We start from the raw sequence: 20,167 nt of genomic DNA on the forward strand, positions 1-20,167 counted from the left end.
TGGTGTCTTGTATCGTCGTATTCGACTGTTTACATATCTCCGTATTTGAATAGGCAGGCCTCTACCAGTTTCTTCGGCGTTTCAGTATATATAGAAAATAAACAGATATAAAAGACCCCGTAAATAAATAAATAACATAGATACAGATAGATAGCTTTCAGGGATAATAGCTATATTGCAATGTTATCATCTGGGATATCATTTCAAAAAATGTTCAAGTGTGTGTGAAATCTTATGGGACTTAACTGCTAAGATCATCAGTCCGTAAGCTTACACACTACTTAACCTGAATTATCCTAAGGACGAACACACACAGGCATGCCCGAGGGAGGACTCGAACCTCCGCCGGGATCAGCCGCACAGTCTATGACTGCAGCGCCCTAGACCGCTCGGCTAATCCCGCGCGGCGAGATATCATTTGTTGAAATTGCATGAAGCGATTAAAATTTATTGATTCCGAGGTTCATTTTGTAAATGTTCGTTCACTGTGAAATATTAACTTTGTTGTTTTAAAGATATTGAAATTACAATTGTGTCATTGTATGCCCCTCATTTTTCTGGGATTGCCGATGTACTCAGATCTGCATTAATATTTGATGTGAATTATTGTCAAATCTCAGAGAGCTGTAACCTAGCCATCACTAAGAATGACTGACACTCCACTATTTCTTGGAGCGTGCCCTGAAACCTAGGTCCGCTAGCGTTCAGCCATACAACAAATTCATTTTACCTCTTACCAATAATGGGCACCCAATTAGCTCACCTACATATGTGTAACGTTAAAGCATCGATGCGGTGCAGGTCTTCCAGAATTTCGTCACAGTTTTCTGACATTGCGACTTCACTGTTTACAACAGCATCACCTACGTGTGAAAAGCCTCCTGAAACTTTACACGTTATATACTGGCTGATTTTCACTGATTGTGGAAAGTGCTTGTCATATAACACTCCATTAGGGCACACCTGAAGTTACTGTTACCTCTGAAGACTTCAGTCCAGTAAGAATGACATGTTGTGTTCTGTTTGCTAGAAACTCTTCAGTCCACTCGCACAGTTGGTCTGGTATTCCGTACGCTCGTAATTTGTTCGTTAGACGTCAGTATGGAACTCTATCAAACGCTTTCCGGAAGTCAAAGAGCGCATCAACTACACCGATGCCGGTATCTACTGCTTTCTGGATCATGCGGACGAACAGTGCTACCTGGGTTCACACGATCGTTGTTTTTGCAACACACGTTGATTCAGCCAGAACGGGTGTTCGGTCTCGAGAAATGACATAATACGCGAGCATAAGACGTTCCAAAATTCTACACTAGCCCGATGTCAGAGATATAGACTTAAATTTTTATGAGTTTGTTCGACGACACTTCCTGAAAACTGGATAAGCTGTGCTTTCTTCCAGTCCAAGTACTCTCTCATACGGTGTGTAGAATCATATTTGAATCCCCCTCCGCCCCTCCCCCCCCCCCCCTCCCACACACACACAGCCTACACCTTTCCTTACAGGATCCTTATATTATACCTAGATATTTAAAAAATGGACCGTGCTCCAGATTGCACTAATACTGAAAGGGGATACAGTCGGACATTTCTGAGTATTATTGGCATTATGCACTTTTAAAGAGAGCTGCTATTCAGTACGTTAAACGGAAATTTTGTGCAATCCTTTCTGCATGTCCTTAAGATCCTAGGATGATATCTTTTCGGCAGACAAAAAGCATCTTTTTGCGGAAAAATTGATAATGTTGCTGACCCCATCCACGTGCAGTGGTCTCTCTCTTCTAACCGACGTATGCACACTACTATTTCGCCAGTACTACCACGACTGAGGGCAATGTAGCTGGACTCTGCCGGAAGGAATGCGGATTGTGATACATCAGTTCATTATCACAAACTTTACTTGAATATTGTACTAATGAAGGCATTCCGCTACCTCGGGAGGAAAAAAATATGTGACGGATAACGACGACAACAGCCGATGAGGGCACTCCTGGCCAAGAGAAGTCTAATAGTAGGGGCTTATTTGCAGGAAGAAATGTCCGAGAATGTACGTATGGAGCACAGCATTTTATGGTAGTGGATCATGAACTGTGGAAATCCCGAAAGGTAAAGACTCGATGCAGTGAGATGTGCTGCTACAGAAGGACATTAAAAAATTAAGTATAAAGATACGGCAATGTTCCGCATTCTGGTCCTAGTAGGGTGAATCGTGCTAGACCGACCTCCATATCGTCCGATGCCAATGCCGAAATTTGATGCGGTATGGAGGGTCATGAGGCCAGGATTCCGCTCTCTCGGTCATTGCCGGGTTTCTTGACGTTGAATCCGCTGTTAGTAGGTCGAGTAGCTCCCCATTTGACCTCAAGAGGCTAAGAGCACCCTATACGAGTCCTCCTATCAAGAAAAAATCATTAGATTAGATTCAATTTTCGTTCGTTGGCAATACCGGGTATTGAACCAGATCCCCTGCATGGCATTCAGCCCCACTCACCCCTCAGCTAAGACGGTAAACGAAAATTAGGTGTAAGAATAAGCTAAGAAATCAGTAGGTTCTCTGCAGAATCCTTGAGGAGAACAAAGTGTGAAAAATATTGACAAGGAGAAGGAACAGAAAGACAGGACATGTGTTAGGGCGTCTGGGAATTACTTTCATGATGCTACAGTGGAGTGTAAAGGGTAAGAACTGCAGGGGAAGATGGAGACTGGAACATTTCCGCCAAATAACTGACGATGTTGGCTGCAAGTGCAACTCTGAGGCGAAGAGGTTGGCGCAGGAGAGTAATCTGCGGCAGGCCACGTGCAACCAGTCAGAAGACATGTAATTATGTATGGCAACGACAAAGAAGTCCCACAGGCTTCACTTTTGGGCCCACTCCTATTCCATATGTACGTGAATGACCTTCACTTAACATACAATAAGTGTGGTTTTTTTGTTTTTATGCAGACAATGTTGTTGTGGTCTTCGGTCCTGAGGCTAGTTTGATGCAGCTCTCCATCATATTCTATCCTGTGCAAGCTGTTGGTACTAGCTTACCCGCATTCCTATTTTTTTATTCATTATTAAACCTACTCCTGCATTACGCCTATTTGACTTTGTATTTATAACCCTGTATTCACCTGACCAAAAGTCTTGTTCCTCCTGCCACCGAACTACACTACTTCCCACTATGTCTAATTTTAACCTATCCATTTCCCTTTTTAAATTTTCTAACCTACCTGCCCTATTAAGGGGTCTGACATTCCACGCTCCAAACCGTAGAACGCCAGTTTTCTTTATCCTCATAACGACGTCCTCTTGAGTAGCCCCCGTCCGGAGATGCGAATGGTGGACTATTTTACTTCCGGAATATTTTCCCCCAGAGGACGCCATCATCATTTAATCATACAGTAAAGCTGCATGCCCTCGGGAAAAATGATGGCTGTAGTTTCCCCTTGCTTTCAGCCGTTTGCAGCACAAGAACAGCAAGGCCATTTTGGTTAGTGTTACAAGGCAAAATCAGTCAATCATCCAGACTGTTGCCCCTGTAACTACTGAAAAGGCTGTTGCCCATCTTCAGGAACCACACGTTTGTCTGGCCTCTCAACAGATACCCCTCCGTTGTGGTTGCAGCTACGGTACGCAAGCCTCCCCTCCAACCATCGCTGAGGCACGCAAGCCTCCCCACCAACGGCAAGGTCCATGGTTCATGGGGGGAGGGGGGGAGGGTTGCAGACAATACTTGTGTTATGGGATTTATTATTACAGACAATACTTGTGTTATAATAAATCCCATAAAAAAGAAGCTAACAGAAGATTTAGAAAATGATATCTTCCAAAGACTTGTGAAATGATTATCTGAAAATGGACTCTCCCTAAATTTAGAAAACACACACTACGTCCAAATTATATGAATGTGTGGTGTTCCAATGTCTGCATAATGTCCCAATGCAGCTCACGGCAGTGATCCCTCTTGTTTCGTTTCTTCCCTTCTCCACCTTCAATTTACGTACAACACTGCGTCCAATTCTGAACAACAAATAGTCATACCAACTGTTGATGTAGCACATGAACAGCAGTCAGTAAATAGAATGCTCGAAATTTTTGAGTGTATATATTGGTGAAAACTTGAACTGGAAGAAGTATAATAGTGAGCTTCTCAAACAATTAAGTTCTTCATATGATTGATAATCTTGAAAACGAACAAGTTAATCTCGTCACATATTTTGCATGTTTTTACTCAGTAACTCTTAGAGATTAGCTCTCTGGGGTAACTTATCACTTAGAAAGAAGGTATTGATTGCACAAAAGCGGGAAGAATATGTGGTGTTCACCCACGAATACCATGTAGGTGCCTCTGCAAGGACTTAGGTATTTTAACTGCTCCGTCACAATACAAATTTCGCTAGCGAAATTCATCAGAAATTATCCATCACAATTTGAGAAGAACATTGATGTACACACCTACACCACCAGAGGGAAAAATGACCTTTATTACCTATTGTTAAAGCTGTCAGTGGCTCAGAGAATAATTCAATACGCAGCAGTAAAATTTTTTGTTCATTTTTCCCAGTAATATAAAATGTCTGATAGATAGCGAAGCAAGTTTTAAATCTAATTTAAAATCATTTCTCCTGGACAACTCCTTCAATTCCATTGACGAATTTCTGCTAAAGAACTGGTAACTACTAAATAAAATTTAAAAAAAAAATTGTTTTTGCGTGAGTAGGAATAAAATGATCATTAATGTCAACAATGGACATGTATACATATCCTGTAAAGTAACTTTTTCCACATCATTTAGATAAAAGAATTGTTCAGATGATTGAAATGCCTTGATGCTCTTCTTTTGTTTCTAAGAACCGAAGAAGGGGAGTGCTCACAAGAGTGTCCGTTCTTCCTGGTGTACAGAAGAACTACGGTGAAGTCTGGAAGGTAGGAGATAAGGCACTGGTGGAAGTAAAGCTGTGATGCCAGGTCATGAGTCGTGCTTGCATGAATCAGTCTCTGTACTCACTTTGACGGTGCGTGTACTGAAACTGGAAGGATACAGAATAGACTAGCATGGACCCTGAGCAAAGATGACATGAAAAAAAGTTAGCAGATCATTTGCCTACGAAAGACAAATGTGCCAGGTTCGAATTCCAGGCAGGTGTACCTCGTGGAAAAATTCCAAAATGTCGATTGTTTGTCGGTTCATCACTGCACCGATAATAATCGTATATCTTGCATTGCTTGAAAAAGTCCCACAATCAGTTAGAATATCTTTGCGTGTTTTCGCCCGTCCATAATGTTTGCTCGTATGTTAACCTCAGGGCACTTTTGCAGGTAACATATGTTACAATTCTTCAGCGTTAACGGCAGTACATTCGTGCTAACTGTCCCAAGGATGTGGAAGCCCGCAATAATTTTTGAGAGTTAATATGTAATTTATGGATGCTACTAACAACCAAGAGACTGCGCTTCTTCGCACTTTGTGGATGCGAAGAGTTACGGAACGTCGTCCTATTTCAGTGCCACTGTTCAGTTTGGAGGAGCTGTTTGACACTTTTATAGGCGATAAATGTAGTTTCACGACCAAAATGTTTGCTCTCAGTGCTTCACGCGTGCAAATATTTTGGCTATATTTGATCACTGCGCTTAGAAGTGCTGAGGAGAGCTTTGAGACGGGATGTGCAGCGGCGGAAACGGAGGGAGAGTGGGGGAGGGTGGAAGGGGAGGGGGCAGGGTGAACTAGAGAAATCTGCGAACGACTGGACCGGCATGGCATTCTTTCCAGATATCTGAGGTCCTCGTCACTTGTAATACGTTATGATCACAGGCAGTAAACATTCAAAAAGCCAACATATTGTCACTATCGGTATTAATATTTAAACTGGTGACCAGTTTCGATCTGTCGTACTTAGATCACCTTCAGACTTTGCACTTTGGAGAGAGCTTAGAGATACCAAAGTCATTATAATAACAAAGTGAAATAGTTATAAAGTATAATTACTATGAATAGTACAATCATGGTGGTATCAGGTGTTGGGCTGGCTGAGCTGGCTTCTCTAGAGAGATGTAATCAACTGCTGACCGTGGCTCAGCTGCTCGTGGTTATATAGAGATATTACATAGTCCTGTTGAAAAACTTCAGCCATTTGAACAGCATCGCATTATGGGCCTGCGAGAAGGTGGTTGGACGTATCAACAGGTGTCTGGAGGTCCGAGTTGTACACACACATAACGAGGTCGGCGCATTGTGAGAGCAGCAGTGGCCTCGGACATCATACAGCGAAGGAATCTGGGTCACTAAGGACCATTGGGAACGGTTTGCTTGTAGCAGGGTAGAGATCACGTATGATTCTACTGCCAGGCTATAACTGCCACAACGACAGCACCGAGCACGGCTACTTTCTTGATGTCTTCAGTGATGAATGTAGGTTATGCCTGTATGTGACTGATGGACGTACGTGTGTATGGCACAGACCTGGCGATCGGACTATTCTGAAGTGCATTCACATGCGACGCACAGGTCTCATCTCAAGTTCTATGGAGTGGGAGCCCGGAAGTTACAGGTCGCGGTCACACTTGGTGCTTCTGCAGGGTAAAGCAATTAATGGCAGCTACACTGCGTAGGTTGCTATCCCCGTGCTGCAGTAATTTCTCCGACAGGAAGGTGATGTGTTTTCCAATAGGACAATGCACGTCCACTTCTGTGACACAACGTGTACAGTAACTGCCCTGGACAACAAGATCAACAGATTTCTCGCCGATTGAACACGTAAGGGACGTGGTGAAGTCGGACTTACCGCGCTCTCTATAGCCTGAAAAAACCATTGCCGAATTGCAATAAAGGGTGCCAGATGATTGCATACGAGAATAACGCTTGCGTTGTATACCAAGGGCTGTGATTTGGGGGGGGGGGGGGGGGGGGGGGAGGGAGGGGGGCGCGGTAAACCGTGTATTGATACAATTGTTTGGGTACTCATTACTGTTAAGTTTGTGTTTCATTACTCCTACCATTGTGGACTGCCTATCACATGACTTGTCAATGAAGTGGCCTTGGTCTCGAGGGTGTTGCTTTTCGCCGGCCGGAGTGGCTGAGCGGTTCTAGGCGCTTCAGTCTGGAACTGCGCGACCGCTACGGTCGCAGGTTCGAATCCTGCCTCGGGCATGGATGTGTGTGATGTCCTTAGGTTAGTTAGGTTTAAGTAGTTCTAAGTTCTAGGGGACTGATGACCTCAGAAGTTAAGTCCCATAGTGATCAGAGCCATTTGAACCATTTTGTTGCTTTTCTTTCCGGCGATGCAGTCGAAATGTTGCAGAATCCTTCTCACACAAAAAGAAAAAGAAAGAAAAAAATAGGCGCAGGCAGCGAGAGCAAATGGTGTGTGGACGAGATCCACTCGCTCCTTACAGCAGGAAGTGCAAATTTCTACTCACTGTCTTTACTTGGGGCTCGTAAATTTTGTAAACCGTAATTACCGCTTCAGGTTGATAACGTAAATGCTTCAATACTGATTCTGGAAATGCGATTCTAGCTGCCGCCTGTCCACTTCCACAATCAATTTTTGCACCCATGTAAACCCAAAACCGTATCCGAAACTTGCTTGCGTTGCCAGATTAGTCCTGTTTTTAAACATTTGTGACTAAACTAGACAGAGTGAAATATTAAGCTGAGCATCACGTCTCCGGTTTCGCATTCTAAGATAAGGTGACAATGTACTGCATAGTCACTAGTCACAATAAAACTGGTCGGAAAATGAGTCGTGCATCTCAAGATAGACAACCAAACTTACATCATCCACTCCAATTGTCGTGTATGTTTTCAAGGAAATCTTATACCATTCTTCCTCCAAAACAGTGGCAAATTGAAGGAACGATGGTGTAGGTGGATAGCTCTCACGCACCCTTTTCTCCAAAGTAGACTACAAAGACTCAATAATACTGAGACCTGGTGAGTTTGATGGCCAACGGAGACGCGAGAATTTATCCTCGTGCACACATAACCAGTCGTGGACTATATGAGCTATGCCAACAGGGACCCATCGTCTTGGAACACAGTACGCCTGTAGGGAACAAACATTGTTCCATGTGATGGACCTGATGGGCCAAAAATGGTCATATAATCCCTGGCAGTAATACGACATTGCAGAGTTACCATAGGACCCATGGTAAACCACGATATGACTGCCCAAATATCCGAACTCCCGCCATGTTTCACTCTTGGGACGTAAACTCGGCCAGAATTTGGAAACGGTATGAGACAAGACTCATCCGACCAAATGACGTTCTTCCACTGCCCCGTAGTTACGGTATTTTGGCCTCCTCACCACGTCTTGCTGCAATGAGAATTTGTATCGCTGATATACGGTTTTGGAAATCGCGCTGGCCCTGCAATTTCCTGCTTCTGGAGCTCCCTTCGTGTTGTTTCGGTGCTGCCAGTGTTTGCTAGTTTGATAGTCAGTTCTGCAGTGACTTTTGCAGCTCTTGCCCGTTTATTTTTCGTCACAGTCCTTTTGGATGACCACCCGTCACTATCACTCAACACACATTTTCGTAAATTTTGTGAGTTCGTGGATGATGTTTTCCTGCTTCCCCTGTGTGCGGTGTAAATATTCTACACGGAGTCTCTTGAAGCACCAAATACTTGGGCTATCTTGGTGATGGAAGGACCCACCATACGAGCAACAACAATTTGCCCACACTCAACACTGTTCTCACCACGACTCACTCTTGCAACAGACTGAGTTAATGATGAAAAATAACAGCTCAGTCTGAAGCCTTGACTAACCTCTGAGTTTAAGTCCAGGCCATCATTTCTCGCCGTGTTTCCACATTTTTGTCTACTCCCTGTCTGTATAGGAGTAATTCGAGTGTGACGAGTTCATTGACCCTGGCGAGCTTCACTTTGAACATTTGCTGTGACACTGTGATGTAATTATACTGAAGCTGCCGTTCTTTTCATAAGCCTTAGATCGAGTGCGACGCAACGATCCTTTCTGAATCGATTTTAATTATCGTTAGTTAAAACATCGAAATTTTACGTCGATAACTCTTGTAATACTTTAATTTTATGGTTCAAATGGCTCTGAGCTCTACGGGACTTAACATCTGAGGTCATCAGTCTCCTAGAACTTAGAACTACTTAAACCTAACTAACCTAAGGACATCACAAACATCCATGCCCAAGGCAGTTTGGTATTGATTAAAAGGAACCGTGTGATATACATCACAAGAACATACTGTCTGATTCTTGTTTTGGCATTTTTCTAGTGACTTTCTTGCACTTTCCTTTACACAGGGTGCAATCAATATATTCAAAACACGATTTATACGCCAAAAGAATTGCAAATTTGTGAGCTACTCCCAATGTCGTTAGGATGCCCCGAGTTCACTATATACTTATCCATCTGCTAAGTTCAAAATTATATGAAACTTAATTTGATTCGTAAGACGACGTGTTTCTGAGCAGGCTTTTTTGACTCAGTGGGAATGACGTCAGAAGCCACTAGAACAAAGCGGGAGCCTCAACTGCATGTGAGCACTTGGGCGTTAATAGCAGCTGTGTGGACAGCCGTGACACGCCATTGACAGGTGTAGCAAGCAGAAGCTATGACGGCTACAGACGTGTGTATTGTTTTTAAGACGGCGCTGTACTACTTTTTTTCTAATGTGGTTTCGACTTCTGTGCAGTTATGCAAAGGTTTTGTTCGTTACGTGCAACGATAGAAAACACCTCAATCAACATACGAAGCCGTAGATCTGTAACTGGACAAGGAGAAAGGGATAACGTACTTAATGTTACACCGATTTCTTTGATATCTGTTTTTCTAAGAAGAGGCTGCAACTGAACATTTCAGTTCATATAATATGCTGTTAAACGTGCAGTTTAGCTTTAGAGGTACCTTAAAAACCGAAAACGCTTTATTCTCTTTTCTCTTTGAGGCACTGGATGGATTAAATAAGGAGTTGCGAACATAAGGCGTCTACTATGATTTAGTCCTAGATTACTACGCCTTCGTAAAATTAGTGTTTAAAACAGGACATATTGTACTCAGTTTAGTGTGTAACATACCCTTGGAGATCTAATAATTGTAATTAACTAATGCATAACCTACAAATTATGACTTCCTGTGAATAAAATGTAGACCAGTAAACTTTACGATGGTTTAGTAGCAATGCAGCATTTTCACCCCTTTAATGTTCAAGGGTTAATTGGGGCGATTTTTTTGTTTTGATTACAAAATATAGCTACAGAAGCTGGACCATTATGATATGAGAGTAGCAGCTCACAGTTAGTTTCTCTCATACTTTAAGAACAGTCAGCGTAAGCTCTTCTCTGCAGTAATGAGAACTGCTACGAGGTGGCGTGTGATTGGGACACTGTGTGCGATTGGGGAGGGGTACCTTAGGGAGCCGGTACTGTTTATTGTATGTATAAATCATATGCCTTCCGATATGACAGATGATACTAGAATATATTTTTGCTGATGAAACTAACTCAATAGGAAAGGTTATTGAGTACAATATAGACAGTGTAGCAAATAGTACAGTTCAAGAGAATAAATTGATGCTAAATCACATTACGACTCAGTTTTGGAAGTTTCTGATATTGTTCAGAAATTGAAGGCTAATGTATTTACCATTGGCATCTGAAATAAGTGGTAGCCCGATCCGAAAATTGGTCTACTTTATTTCGTTCGCTTATGACATACAGTGTTATATTCTGGGGCACCTCTACTCAATCACGAAGGTTATCTTTGGCCCAGAAAGTAGTTGTTCCCATTCACAAAGAATATAATTATTTGGCCAATAAATTGGCAGTTCGAGCAATATGTGATGTAAGTTCGCGAACCTCTTCTCGGTCTCTGTTCAGGAGTCTGGGAATTCTGGTATTGGTCTCAAAACATGTATTTTCTCGAATGCTGTTTCTTCTTAACAATATGAGCTTATTCCCCTAGAATTAGCATCTTTCTCTTAGTTAATACTAGGCAGAAATCCAATATGCTTTTGGATGGTACCTCATTGACTCTGTTGCAGAAAGGTGTACTATATTCTTCTGCACCCATTTTCAGTAAGCAACCACAATAATTATTGCATATGTATGTTTATGTACAATATTACAAAATTCACACATTTTCAAAAAAGGTTCAAATGTGTGTGAAATGTTATGGGACTTAACTGCTAAGGTCATCAGTCACTAAGCCTACACACGACTTAACCTAAATTATCCTAAGGACAAAGACACATACTCACGACCGAGGGATCAGCTCACATATTTTACAATTTGCATCTGATACAGTTTCCTTGTTACACAATTACAGGTTTGAAAATAATGATCCAAAAAACTAAAGAATTACTTATTTTACTTTGAATAAATAGGGGAATTCGTTGTTTTATTTCTAACTTACTCCTAAATTCCATGTATATATTAATTATAGTATAGTCGCAGTCGTATGATCTACTACTGTGCCGTATACGTATATCTGGTGATACTGGTGTGTTCATGTCAGCATCTGTTTCCATATCGTTGTTTGAATCTCTGTTGTCCCTCAGTTGTGCTGTAGGGCTTGTATCTCGACGCAGTGGTAATACGCTGAATTCGTATCTGGAAGGACAGATGTTCAAATCCCCGCTGGTCACTCAGATTTGGATTGCCACAATTCCCCTTAATCTTTTAACGCAAATGCTGGGATCGTTCCTTTGAAAAGGAAATGACTAACGCCTTTGCCCAGCACCGAGCGAGACAGCGCAATTGTTAGTACACTGGACTCACATTTGGGAGGACGGCGGTTCAAACCGTCGTCCAGCCATCCTGATTTGGATTTCCCGTGATTTCCCTAGATCGCTTCAGTTGGATGGTTCCTTTTAAAGGGCAGGACCGATTTACTTCCCTAAGCTGAGCATCTGCTCCGTCTGTGATGACCTCGTTGTCAATGGGACATTAAAAACTAATCTGTTCCTCCTCGCCCAACGTGATCTTGTGCTCCGTCTCTAATGACCTCGTCGTTGACAGGACATAAAACTCATATTCACATTGTCTAGTCTTTTTACGTGCTCAGATAACCATGCGCTGTCATCTGTATGATTCTGAGACTAAAACTGAGGGCTCGCTGTGTACTCAGTAACGTCGCGCGTGACAGAAGCGAATGGATGATACTGCTTGGCTTTTGTGCAACTCGAACAGCGTGTGTTACGTGTGGCCTAAAGTACTTGGGTTGGTACGCCGCACGGCCGGATAGCGTGGGTAAAAGCCGCCGGCGAAGCTAACTTCATTGCGTCCCCCCCCCCCCCCCCCTCCCCATCCCGGCTCTTGCCTACGCGGCGAGAGGTGTTCGGGGCCGCCTATATAATCATATCGGCCCAGTGCTATTTTTAAAACTACCCTCCCGCCACGCAACAAGGTTATCTCGGCAACTAGATGCCATTTCCGGCGGCTATTAAGATCAGCGGAGGCGAAACTGTTACCTACCGATTGTACGAAAAGAGTGCACATGTCCGTTTCTTTCTTGTGGTACGAGGGCTATTCGGAAAGTGAGGAACGATCGGTAGTGAAATGGATATCACTGTGAAAATCCGACGAGACTTTTCACACACGTTTTGGGAAGTGTCTCTAGTATGCACGTCGATCGCATCAAGACGCTCTTTTCAGTTGGGAGCGCACTGCGAGGGAGTAAAGGTGTCTAGAACAATGTCTCCCGCCAAGTAGGAGGGCCCGTTGAGAGGCTTCACCTTAATGAATGCAGCCCACCTAACACAACTGCCACGCTCTTCCTTCCTCATGGCAATTATCAGCCGCACTCTGCAGGGGCAGCGAAGACGCTCCTGCAGCCTTTTCGATGGGAAGTGTTCGATCACCCACAACACAGCCCTAACTGGCTCATCGTGAGTATCATCTCTGTTCACTTGAAACGCTGGATACGAAGACAAAACGTGGGCGCTGTCTTCGCGCTATAGACCAGCGTAGAGAATTATCGGAAAGCAAAGGCGGCTGTCTTCCATGACGATGGTGTTGGAAATTCGGTATATCGCTTCGACATATGTCTAAGTCGGAGCAGCGAATATGTAGAGAAGTACCTGGAAAGTGTAGCTAAATGTTCAAAGTAGACAGTTTTGAGTTTCACTGTGGTTTCCACTTCGCAACTGATCGTTCCTTACTTTCCGAACAACCCTCGTATTTTACTATATAACACTCGTGCACGATGTGGGACAACTCTTTCGACGCCAAAAAAGTGGATGTTGCATTCAGTTAGTTACGTAGGCTAGTTACAACCTGAAATCAACTTTGGACTAATACCGCGTCCTTGTCGACATAGCGTCCCCTAAGATTCAACGAGAAGTTGCCAGGTAACAGGAATGGAAACACATACATAGCAACGAAACTGGCGCTGATGAGATTAAACTATCGGACTTTGACCGTGAATATGCTCAAATATTTAACCCAGCACCATAATGAAATATCACTTATTCACTGAGGAGCTGAAATAACCCGTTTCTTTACCGAAATGACTACAAAAACTACGTTCGCAATTAGTAGACAATTCCCCCCCCCCCCTACCTAAAAGAAGAAAGCATGTACATTGTGAGTCCAAAAAGTTTCGAGACCGATTTTACTGCTACCGTGCAACCGACGTCAGTGCAGTAACTACAATGATGATGATGATGTTGGTTTGCGGGGCACTAAACATCGTGGTCATCAATGCCATTAAAAGTTTCCAATATTTCCATTTCCTGTCTCACCCCACCCGAATGATGATGATGAGATAATGACGACGACGCAAAAGCCAAGTCCTCGGCCGGAGAAAATCTCAAACGCGTCCGGGAGTCGAACCTGGGACCCCGTGACCGAGACGCAACAACGCTAGCCACTAGACCACGAGCATAGTAACTACGATGGCAGCTTGACCTAACAACAGTAAACAAAAGATGTGCATTTGACCAGCCAGTTGTGAATGGGAGTTAGTGGATGCATAGCCGTAATACGCCAATGTCGTTGTATCAGAAATCGCAATGGAACAATGAACTGATCACCTCTAAATCAAGTGTTCAAAACGTTCCCCAGAATGTTTTAAAGAAGCGAATCTGTGTTAAATTCGAGTCGCGCACTTTAACTTCCAGACGATGCGTGGACGCCTATTGTCACTTTGAAATGAAAATCGCGAGCAATTCTTTTCTGGAAAGAATCATGACATTTGATGAGACTTGGCATTATTAATAAAAACCTATCACAAAACACAAAGTGCAGGACGTATCTCTTGTGGTTCGCCAAAACCGAACAAGATGCGAATGTGACGCCCGCGTTGAATAAAATTCCAGAAAGCATTAATGAGGTTTCAGTTTTAAGACCCGTGGTCCAGGGGTAGCGTCTTTGATTCATAATCAAAACGTCTTCGGTCCCGGGTTCGAATCCCGCCACTGCTTAAACTTTTCATTAATAATTAGCATTGGCGGCCGAAGACTTCCGTCACAAGAAGTCACCCTCATTCTGCCAATGGCCTTGTCAAAGAGTGCGGAGGAGCGGACAAAGGTTCAGGGCACTCTCTTGTCCTAGGGCGGGAAACTAACCCTAAAGACGGAAGAATCAGCAATGATCAACGGCATGAGGATGCAGAAGGCAATGGAAACCGCTGCATTAAAGACTCATAATGCCGGTTGAAAGGCCGAGCGGTTCTAGGCGCTACAGTCTGGACCGCTACAGTCGCAGGTTCGAATCCTGTCTCAGGCATGGATGCGTGTGATGTCCTTGGGTTAGTTAGGTTTAAGTAGTTCTACGTTCTAGGGGACTGATGACCAAAGAAGTTAAGTCCCATAGTGCTCAGAGCCATTTGAACAATTTAAACACATAATGTATCCACAGGACATGTAGCCTGTAATTGAACAAGCGTGATGATGATCTCTCCATTGGCAAAAGATTCTGGAATAGTGCTCCATTCGGATCTCTGGGAGGGTACTGGCATGGGGGAGGTTACCATGAGAAAAAGATAACGTTCTACGAGTCGGGGTGTGGAATGTCAGAAGCTTGAACGTTGTAGAGAAACCAGAAAATCTGAAACGGGAAATGGAAAGGCTCAGTCTAGATATAGTAGGGGTCAGTGAAGAGAAGTGGGAAGAAGGCAAGGATTTCTGGTCAGATAAGTATAGGGTAATATCAACAGCAGCAGCAGCAAATGGGATAATGGGACTAGGATTTGTTATGAATAGGAAGGTAGGACAGAGAGTATGTTACTGTGAACAGTTCAGTGACAGGGGTGTTCTTATCAGAATCGACAGCAAACCAACACCGACAACGATGGTTCAGGTTTACATGCCAACGTCGCAAGTTGAAGGTGAAGAGACACAGAAAGTGTATGAAGATACTGAAAGGGTAATACAGTATGTAAAGGGGGGTGAAAATCTAATAGTCATGGGGGACTGGAATGTAGTTGTAGGAGAAGGAGTAGAAGAAAATGTTAGAGGAGAAAATGGGCTTGAGACAAGGAATGATAGAGAAGAAAGGCTAATTGAGTACTGTAACAAGTTTCAGCTAGTAATAGCGAATACTCTGTTCGAGAATCACAAGAGGAGGAGGTATACTTGGAAAAGGCCGGGCGATACGGGAAGATTCAGTTAGATTACATCATGGTCAGGCAGAATTCCAAAATCACATACTGGATTGTAAGGTGTACCCAGGAGCAGACATAGAGTCAGATCACAATAAACTAGTGATGAAGAGTAGGCCGAAGTTTAAGACATTAGTCAGGAAGAATCAATACGTAAAGAAGTGGGATACGGAAGTACTAAGGAATGACGAGATACGGTTGAGGTTCTCGAAGGCTACAGTTACAGCAATAAGATATATTTCAGTAGGCAGTACAGTTGAAGAGGAATGGACATCTCTAAAAAGGGTCATAACAGAAGTTGGGAAGGATAACATAAGTACAAAGAAGGTAACTGAGAAGAAACCATGGGTAAGAGACGAAATACTTCAATTGATCGATGAAAGGAGGAAGTAGAAAAATGTTCCGAGAAACTCAGGAATAGAGAAATACAAGTCTATGAGGAATGAAATAAATAGGAAGTGCAGGAAAGCTAAGACGAAATGACTGCAGGAAAAATGCGAAGACATTGGAAAAGAAATGGTTGTTGGAAGGACAGACTCAGCATACAGGAAACTCAAAACAACCTACGATGACACTAAAAGCAGGGTGATAACATTAAGAGTGCAACGTGAATTCCACTGTTAAATGCAGATGGTATAAAGGATAGGTGGAAAGAATATATTGAAAGCCTCTATGAGGGGGAAGACTTGTCTGATGTAATAGAAGAAGAAACAGGTGTAGATTTAGAAGAGATAGGGGATCCAGTATTAGAACCAGAATTTAACAGAATTTTGGAGGAATTAAGGTCAAATAAGGCAGAAGGCATAGATAACATTCTATCAGAATTTCTAAAATCTTTGGGAAAGTGACGGCAAAACGACTATTCACGTTGGTGCGTAGAATGCATGAGTCTGGCGACATACCATCTAACTTTCGGGAAAGCATCATTCACACAATTGCGAAGGCGGCAAGAGTTGACAAGTGCGAGAAATATCGCACAATCAGCTTAGCAGCCCATGCATCCAAGTTACTTACAAGTATATTATACAGATTGACAGAAAATAAAATTGAAGATGCGCTAGATGACGATCAATTTGGCTTTAAGAAAGATAAAAGCACAAGAGAGGCAATTCTGACGTTGGAGTTAATAATGGAAGCAAGACTAAAGAAAAATCAACACACGACCGTATGATTTGTCGACCTGAAAAAGGCGACAATGTAAAATGATGCAAGATGTTCGAAATTCTGAGAGAAATAGGGGTAAGCTATAGGGAGAAACGGATCATATACAATATGTACAGCAGCCAAGAGGGAATGATAAGAGTGGCCGACCAAGGACGAAGTGCTCGTATTAAAATGGGTATAAGACAAGGAAGTAGCCTTTCGCCCCTACTGTTCAATCTATACACCGAGGAAGCAATGATGGAAATAAAAGAAAGGTTCAGGAGAGGAATTAAAATTCAAGGTGAAAGGATATCAATGATACGATTCGATGATGACATTGCAATCCTGCTGAATGGAATGAACAGAGTATAGACTGAGAGTAAACGGCAGAAAGACGAATGTAATGAGAAGTAGTAGAAATGAGAACAGCGAGAAACTTAACATCAGGATTGATGGTCAGGAAGTAGATGAAGGAATCCTGCTTCCTAGGCAATAAAATAACTAATGACGGACGGAGCAAGGAGGACATCAAAAACAGACTAGAAGTGGCAAAATGGGTATTCCTGGCCAAGAGAAATCTACTAATATCAAGTATCGGCTTTAATTTGAGGAAGAAATTTCTGAGAATGTACGTCTGGAGTACAGCATTGTATAGTAGTGAAAGATGGCCCGTGGGAAAACCGGAACAGAAGAGAATCGAAGCATCTGAGATGTGGTGCTACAGACGAATGTTGAAAATTAGATGGAGCGATAAGGTAATGAATGGGGAGGTTCTGTGCAGAACCGGAGAGGAAAGGAATATGTGGAAAACACTGATTAGTAGAAGGGACAGGATTATAGGACATCTGTTAAGACATGAGGGAGTTACTTCCATGGTACTAGAGGGAGCTGTAGAGGGCAAAAACTGTAGAGGAAGACAGAGGTTGGAATGCATCCAGGAAATCATTGAGGACGTAAGTTGCAAGCGCTACTCTGATATGGAGCGGTTAGCACAGGAGAGGAATTCGTGGCGGGCTGCATTAGACCAGTCAGAAGACTGATGACCAAGAAAAAAGTGACTCGCAAAAGTTTGAATATTACCCCTTGTCTCCGCACACTATCATAAGCGACTATTAGATCTATAAACACAATTCGTACTTTGTCGCTGGACGCTGCGGCTTGGGCAGAATCCTCCTATTCAGCAAGCAGAGTTTGGAAAATTTTGTGGCTCAGTCTGTTAGACAACATCCTTTCCAAATGTTTATTTTGTACTGTGCTAAGTAAAGCACTGGGTCGGTAGGTTTGCGGTTTGTCGTTTGGTTTATCTGGTTTTAAGATGGCTATGATTCTGCTCTTTTCAGATAAAGGGGTATGTTACCACTTTGGAAGAAATGCTAGTAGACAGTTTTGTACATTTCCCATTGCGGAGTGGGAATGCTGAATGGATGCCGTCGAAACCAGGTGACTTCCTTGCTCTCATTTCTTTGAGATCTGTCGTTACTTAATAATGAGAGCCCTCGTTACACAGATAAAGCTGGATATTTAGCTTCAGCACAGTTCAGATTTCTTGAACGTCTTTTCTACAACCGTGACAACTTGGTTAATTAGGATTAGGTTAAAATGGTTCAAATGGCTCTGAGCACTGCGGGACAACTGTTGCGGTCATCAGTCCCGTAGAACTTAGAACTTCTTAAACCTAACTAAAGGACATCATACACATCCATGGCCGAGGCAGGATTCGAACCTGGGACCGTAGCTGTCGCGCGGTTCCAGATTGTAGCGCCTAGAACCGCTCGGCCACTCTGGCCGGCGGAATTTAGGTACCCTAGCACAGACAAAGTCGTAGACTACTCTCTTTACTACTTCTACAAAGTTCAATTACAATGACATTTCTTTTCAGAGGAGTCACATTCTCGTTTGGGATTCAGTGTGTCATTGTTTATGGGTACCTTGTAATTTATGAGCGACCGCGTTCAGTGTGTGACAAAGCACTGGTCTTGTTTACGAGCAACGTGTGGCTTAGCGGATTGGCGCCTGCCCCCTGTGAGGAGAGACAGACCCCTGCTTCCGGAGCTGTTAAGCTTTATAAACAAATTTCCTAGATAGCCTCTACAGCTCCTCAAGTGCCCCCATAACGCCGGGCGAGAAGTAAATTAGACGTGCCACGCGGGTGGTCGCCGCAGGCGGAGAACTGGCTGCTACCGGGAAATGTGCCGCCTCTTCTGGCACGTCAAAAGAGACGGCCCGGTCCGGTTCAAATTTCGGTAGGTACTGGCAGGCTCCATTGACCTCAATGCAACGTAAGCTCACTACTTACACATTTACTTACCTGGTTTCTACTACATCAACATCTATATTCCACGAACCATCTTATGTCGTGTGCCGGAAGGTACTTTTGGTGCAATTACCATTTTCTCAAAGAGCGTCTGTGGGTAGCACGGACATACCAAGGGTATGGCGAGACTGGCACTCGCCGAGTGTGTAGACACATGTGCAAAAACTGACCGAAAAAAGAGGGAAAAAGGAAAGATGGTCTAAGAACTAACCTGGAAGGGTACGTCAGTACTTCTATCCCTCGCGTTAATATCTTCCGCCTTCCGTCGGCCCGCGACTGTAAACGAACGCTCTCATCGTCTTAGTGTCACTTATTAAGTGTCATTTCGTCCAAGTAGTATCATAAGGAGACGGCTAACATGTTTTATGCGGCAACTGCGTGCTTCCTTCACACAGACGCCACAAACACAACTCACTCGTTTTCAGAAATACAGTTATTGCTGCTACTTCGCTACTGTATGAAGGCTTTCAAGGGTCGGAAAGCGAATGCTGGATAGATAATAAGCTGTTTGACTGAAGGTTTACAATTTTTCCTGATTTTTGCCATTTCAGGGCTGGAGCGAGATTCAGTCAAAGTGCTTCAGTTTGATAAAATAATAAGTGAAATGGAAAATAAATCTAAGATAGAATGAATTTTTCACTCTGCAGCAGTGTGTGCACTGATATGAAACTTTCTGGTAGAGTAAAACAGTTTGCCGACCAAGACTCGAATTCAGGACCATTGCCGTTCGCGAGCAAGTGCTCTATCAACTGAGCTACCCATGCATGACAGACGACCCGTAAACACAACTTTACTTTCGCCACTATGTAATCTCCTGCCTTCTTAACTTCATATCTCCGCATTATCTTTCCTAGCAGGAGTGTTAGTCCCGCAGCTTTCGCAGGAGAACTTCTGTGAAGTTTGGAAGGTACGAGATGAGGTGATGGCGTAAGCAAAGCTGTAAGGGCGGGCCATAAGTCGTGCTTGGGGAGCTCAGTAGCCAGAGCTGTTGCCCGCGAAAGGCAAGATTCCGAGTTCCACTCTCTGTCCGGCACACACTTTTAGTCTTCCAGGAGCTTTCGGATGTAACATATTTCACATTATTTCATCTGATTTTAAGTTTCTGTCTGGAAACGTCTTTAATCTAAGCTCTGAATCTTATCTTAAAAA

At 43.3% G+C, this 20,167-nt stretch overlaps 1 protein-coding gene and 1 non-coding gene across 2 annotated transcripts in view; both read left to right on the forward strand.

The window, feature by feature from the left end:
- The window catches only part of LOC126355586 (cGMP-dependent protein kinase, isozyme 1), a 1,149,467-nt gene that overhangs the window by 46,212 nt on the left and 1,083,088 nt on the right, over positions 1-20,167 (forward strand). The window lies entirely within an intron of this gene.
- On the forward strand, positions 4,987-5,093 carry LOC126286697 (U6 spliceosomal RNA). Its single transcript, XR_007551717.1, has one exon. It is a non-coding gene; the product is annotated as a U6 spliceosomal RNA (small nuclear RNA).

This window comes from Schistocerca gregaria, chromosome 1, assembly GCF_023897955.1.
Source record: "Schistocerca gregaria isolate iqSchGreg1 chromosome 1, iqSchGreg1.2, whole genome shotgun sequence".
In the NCBI taxonomy this organism is placed as follows: domain Eukaryota; kingdom Metazoa; phylum Arthropoda; class Insecta; order Orthoptera; family Acrididae; genus Schistocerca; species Schistocerca gregaria.